Below are 6,534 nucleotides of genomic sequence, written 5' to 3'. Positions count from 1 at the left end.
TAAACTAACAGGGCTCATTCTTTCTGATTTGCTATCTTCAAAGAGATGGCAGATTAAATGTACAAATCAACACACTACAGATAAAAGATTATACAAAGAAATTGGGGAAATGTACATGTTTGATAAAGTGGTCATTTGTCAATGAGAATATAGAATGCCGCATCTTGTTTATCAGACTGCTCCATTAACCTCTAATGGGACCCATCATCTAGCAGTAATTGGACTTTTTATTTTATTATTAGACATTAAGGGCTAGATTGGCACTGTACAATCCACACCTGGTAATCATGAACAGGAACAGAGATTCTCAGATAGTTGGATCCGCATGCTGCATGAGGGATGTAAGATACACCAGCTCTTTTCCTAGGACAACTTACTTCCCCCTCTGTGCTGGTTCAGTTTTGCTGGCTAGTGCACTAGTGGTGAGGAACCAAAACTCCATCAACCTGTTTAGGGGGGGGAGGGGGGGAAGGAAAGCAGACAGGAGTGGGAGTAGCAGCCTGGAGCCATGTCAGGAAAAGGACTCCAGGAGCCCCCTTCTTCTGGCTGGCAGCACCCTGCAGCAGGAGCCTCTCTCTGCAGCAGGAAAGACTTCGCTTTGCACTGCTGAACGTAGTTACACATACCCTACATGCTGCTACAAAAGGCATGCAATGTAGCTGTAGCCTTAAACAGAACTAATCTACTGGATAAGCAGAGCCAATTAGAGAAGAAATATATATTAGAAATGAAAACGTTAACTTGATACCTAGCAACACAAGATGCAATGAAGCCCCTTCGTTTTTTGTTATGTATTTGTACATCTCCGAGCACAACAGGGTCCTATTCCATGACTGGGGCTACTGCAATACAAATAATAAATAGTGACAACAGTGAACAAAAGAGAACGTCTTAGTCACTGATTTCAGAGTAGCAGCCGTGTTAGTCTGTATCCTCAAAAATAACAGGAGTACTTAGTCTCTAAGGTGCCACAAGTACTCCTGTTATTTTTAGTCACTGATGTTCCCTGAGAGGAAGTATAATCTAGTGGCTATAGCAGAGAAAGATGAGGAACATCTCCCCCCTCCCCAGGAGGAAGCAAGATAGTCTAGGAAGCAGAGGTTCTCCCCCCACACACACACCCGAAGAGATGCAGCAGAGCAAAACAGGGAGCAGAGGTGCAGAAAATGTTAGTTTCTCACACACACACTTTGCATGGAGTAAAAGAGTGCAGGAGCTTCCAGTAATAGATGTCAGTGCTATTTGGTGAGTTCAATGTGGCCTGTGACGGCAATGGTTCAAAGTCAGCAAATTCAGGCCCTGAATTTGCCCTCTCAAGAATTGTTGCACCAGCTGATACAAGTCTTTAAGCATCACTTTTCAATTCTATGCCCCTCTTCTCTGCTCCTAGCCTCGGTCACCTTGGGCCAGTCACTTCCTTCCATGTGCCTCAGTTTTCCCACTTGTAAAATGGGGAAAATTGTACTGACTTCCTACTGATGAAAAGTGCTATATAAGAGCTAGGTATTATTACCCTCAGTCATCAACATATTAAGACATGCAATAACCATGCAAATTAACCAAGTTAATGCAATAACTTTTTTTCCCTGCTGTATTCGCTCGATAGGATGAGTTGAAAACTAACTACTAAAACTTCTTCCCAGACCTCTGCCAAATTGTATTATCAATTATGCTTGGGAGAAAAAAGGAGCTAGATTTACCTACATAGTGTCAGCAGATGCAAATCCATTGATTTAAATGAAGCTGCATCCATTTCAGCTAGTGGTGAGAATTTGTTGCAACCCAGTGCCAAGGTGATGTGTGCACCATAAGAAATAAAAGGTGGGAGGAAGAAGTAGGAAGGGGAAAATAAATAGTTGTTAAGTGAAAATTGTTCAAGAGCTCAATCATGCTCCTAACAAAGTCAATGGTGAAAAATCCATTTGATTTCAGTAGCCGCAGGATCAGGGCCAAAACTGCAAAATATTTCATTGCCTTTAAGAGACGATTACTGAAATTATATGGTATGACAAACACAAAGGCTGTAGAAAAAGCTCTTGACATGAATGTCCCTTTAAAAACAAACATTGTTTAATTATCCTTAATCCAGTGTGTAATGTTTAATATGGCAAGAGAGATTCTGTTCCATTTGTCCTCAGTATGGTTGGCATGGAGCCAAAATACTGTTACTTTAAAGGCGCATTAAAACAAGCTCAAAACCTGTAGTGGAAAGTCCATTTCTTTTTGCAGCAATTTAAAACTGATCTTGCCAAGGTGATTTTTCAAAGGATGTCAAAACTTCACCAGAGTACTTATCTAAAGGATGTAAACTCCTTGCAGTGACCTCATTTGCCAGAGCTCTGTGGCATGCAGGGACCTCCATAAAATTATCATTTTCAGAGAAATAAACAGGTGCAAAGGTCTGGAATGGATCCTCAAATTCTGCCCAGCTCCTAAGCATTTGAACCACAACCACTTTCCTTGGGTGTAGAATAAGGAGTAGGAGGGACTCCTTAAACAGCACAGAGTCGAGGAGATGGTTGGTGAGAGGAGTCGGTGGAATGTCAACCAGGTGTAGAGGTCCGGAAGACAGCCTGGGATTGAGGGCGGTTTGTGTGAGTGAGAACAGGACTGAGGGTAGAGCAGCAGAAAGGAGAAGATCAGATGGAACAAAACCTATGGTAATCACAGGGGCAAAGGAAAAAAATAAGGGAGCCAGCATTGGACTGAAGGTGTCTGGTGGACCGGAGACCTTGTGTGCACACGAGCAAGGGAAGGTTGTCATAAATTAAAAAAAAAACACACAACTGCAGTGCCAGCAATTCACTTTAACCTTTTCATCTGAGCAGTTTCAGAGTGACAATAAAGTGGACTCTTAAATCCTAGTGTTAAGCAAACCAATCTCTCTAGGAAGCTATTTTCTCAACTCAGAAGGAATGATAGTAACTCTTCTCTATCTGTCATGTGTCCCCCTATACTTGCCTTTGCTCCTTTTGGGTAGGTAGTTAGCAAATATTCTTTTCTATTGTTCTTCTAGAGGTCAGCTGAATTTTCCTAACTTTCTCACCCGTATTATGGTCCATCACACAGCTCCTTCCTTCTGCCCTTCCATTTTTATCAATTCCTCTGAGGTCCCGCACATAAACTTAGTGTTGACCACCCCCAAAAACAACAGGCCCCAAAAATCATGAGACTTGCTTTAAAAGTCATGAGGATTTTTTTTAAGACATTTTGAATTCTTTAATTGCCTTCTGTTTTTTGAGACTTTCGAATGTACTCAGGTCACACTTTCAAGCTTTCCCTTGCAATCAGTGAGCTAGAAAGTTGCTTTTTTATTTCTTAAATGAAAGCTGAGATTTTCACATAACCACTTGTCTCCAGGATCGGAGGCTTTAAAAGAAATCCAACATCACCATTTTATTGTGATTCTCATCAGACAGACACACACTTTTAAAGAGGCAGCAGTCCTTTATTCCTAAGGCTAACTACGCTTTTAAGATATTTGTACAGTAGTGGTCTATTATCTTGAAGCAGGATCTTCTCCTTAATTTGTGTTCATTCACAACCAGCAGAGAGAATGAAAACTGCGGCAGTGAAGCAAACATTTCAGGAGTTCTCCCGCACTCTGCAGCTTAGCAAAGGTTATTTGTGTAGTTACATCTCTTCCTTTACTGAGCACATCTATAGCAGTCATTGAATCTGAATGTGGCTTTTATGCCACCTTGTATTGTTGAATTAGAGAAATCTGCATATAGCCCATGTCTAATTATGTGACCACAAAGCCTGATAACTCTGATCCAATCAATCGTCCGCTAGAAAGTCACCAACAAAGAAAGGGAAACAATAGCAAAGAGTAATGTGCCTGCAACTATTTATTAGTTACAATCTTTTTCTAAAAGGATTTTCTCATTAAGGTTTAGTGCAGTTTGGTGGGGGTGGGTGGGAAGGGGAGATCAATCCTATAAATAAAAGGTTTACGGCTAGCGTAAGATTTACAGATAGCAGTTAGAGACCTTTTTTATTAAAAATAAATAAATCTGAAAATATTTATCCTACCCCCATGAGATTTGTTCTTCCCTGGGAGAGTGAAACAAAAAATTGATACAGTGGCTTCAAGTGCAGCTTTAAGTCATCCAGGAAAAAAAACAAAAAAAACCAAAACACAATGGTCCAAATTATGCCTGACTCTGTACATCTGCATGAGGGGGTAGAAAGGAGGCACCAGGAGTCTCACCAACCCGCTGGTTAGAGACTGGGACTCAGGCTCTGCTCCTTACTAGTACTGCTGCCAAGGCTACCCACTAGGAAGGGATGAGGAGCAGGATGTGCTGTGTCCCAGCTGATGAGGTCTGAGGAGTTTATGCTGCACCCATGACAATCGGTGATGGAGCTGCTTCTGCAACATGCACACACAGCTAGCTCTAGGAGACATTCTAGCTGACTCAGCCATAATTCCCACTGGGCAGTGTTGTGTGGAGAGAAAGCACAATTATCCCCCCCATCCCCCATGAAAATATTTCACTGAGATTTTGGCAATTAAAATATATATAAGTCAATAAGAGTTTTGTCATTGACTTTGATCGAGCACAGACTTCACCACTAGTATTTTTATCGGGTATTGCTGCTTCTAGTAGCTTCCATTCTTTCCCCAGCATCGGAACTTAATATTTTATATATATATATAAAATATATATATTTTATATATATGATCACCTGTCCTTCAGGGTTTGCTGCTGCAGTGCAGTTACCTTGGACTACAAAAACAACAAAAACACCCCAGAATTGAACTCACAGCTTGGCATAGAAAGAGGCAGAAAAGAAATTAATCTGGTCACAATCTCTCAAAGAACATCTTCCAAATTTCTTAACTTGAATTGTTAGTCTGTTTATTGTTCTAGTTCTCCCCCCCCAAAAAAATCCCACTATTTTAGAAAGAGTACATGTCAGTTAGCTGTCTCCTTTTCATCCCACTCACCAAACAGTCTTAATAAAAGATTTCCCTGATGAATTGCTCATTGAGCACAAAGGGAAATCTCTTCATTGTGTTACATTCTCTAACTTTAAGTAGAACAAATTCTGTTATGCTTCATGCTAGACCTTACCCTTTAAGACTCCCCCCAAACCCCAATTTATTGCAAATATATGCAGTAAGAGATTAGTAACAAATTGACAAGGCTTACACATTTTCTCTAGGAAATCTCTTTATTAACTGGCCTGCCTCTACGAATACAGGAAAAAAATTACTATGGGGGAAAAATATTAAGTTCTGATGCGGGGGAAAGAATGGAAGCTACTAGAAGCAACAATACCCGATAAAAATACTAGTGGTGAAGTCTGTGCTCAATCAAAGTCAATGACAAAACTCTTATTGACTTCAGTGGGGCCAGAATTTCTCACGAGAACTCTAGTGTGAGTGAATAGCATTCAAGAGAAACTCAGAAATTTCAGTTTGGCTCAAGCAATTAAAGAGATTCTGAATTTTTAAAGATAGACAGACATTCAGGTTAGTCTGTCACAATGGGGGGAAAAAATGACAGACCAGCGTTTTCCCTTTTATGGGGGAAAAAGAGCAGCTGCATGGAATTCCATTAAACACACCTTTGTAGGTCAAGTTATATTGCTTTATGGAGTTACTGTTCTAGAGAGCTAGCTACACCTGTGATTCTAATGGCAAACTGTAGGATTAAATGACATTCTGAGTTAGTTTCCCCTTTGATTAAGGATTTGCTTTGCAAGTGACAACTTTATAAACTGGTGCATTATAGCAGAAAACCCTTTACACTAAAGAGTTTCTTAAGCCAGAAAAAAGTCCTCCTCATCCAGATTAATGTTGTTGTTCTTTAAGAATAAAAAGCTCTGTTTACTGGAGTGAAGTTATGCAGGAATAGAATTTCTTTTATTTTGGGCCTCCAAACTGCTTCAGCAATTTCTTTGATCTTGCTTGGCCACCCTGTCTATTTTACTGAATTAATTCAGAATCAAAAACATCCCTCCCTTGAGCTAAGAAGGCCAATTTCCCAGTCTTTGGTGGTTTACATGGACTAATGTGCCTCTAAGTCCTGAGCAGAGAGCAACCACTTGCATCACGTACTTTGAGGACTTAGGATAAGCTTCTTCAGATGTCTGAAACATAAGAGTAGAGCTTGTCTTGGAAGTGCCTAATCCCCAGTTTGCTGCATGTGATGTGCACATAGTTATTTAGCATTAAGAAAGTTGCCATATTACTCAATTTTTCCCATCAAGAACATTCAGCAGGGAGTCTGGTGTATTAGATTTAAAGAGGCAGGGCTGGATTCTGGTCTCAATTACACAAGGAAAAAATCCATAGTAATTCCACTGAAGTTATTCTCTCTTTGCTCTGCCCCCAAATTTGCAAATGAGCATACACACCAAACATATTGCAGATGCTACTGAAAACAAAACAAGTAATATTCTGATTACAGCCCAGTAAAACTGAGATCAGAATCTAGCATAGTGTCTGTAATATTAGAAAAACGAGTCCTTTTTTTTAGCTAGACAAAAGACTACATTTTATATATACACACACACATATAT

Source organism: Emys orbicularis, chromosome 2 (assembly GCF_028017835.1).
Source record: "Emys orbicularis isolate rEmyOrb1 chromosome 2, rEmyOrb1.hap1, whole genome shotgun sequence".
NCBI classification, from domain to species: Eukaryota; Metazoa; Chordata; order Testudines; family Emydidae; genus Emys; species Emys orbicularis.
This window is presented reverse-complemented; position numbering follows the sequence as displayed.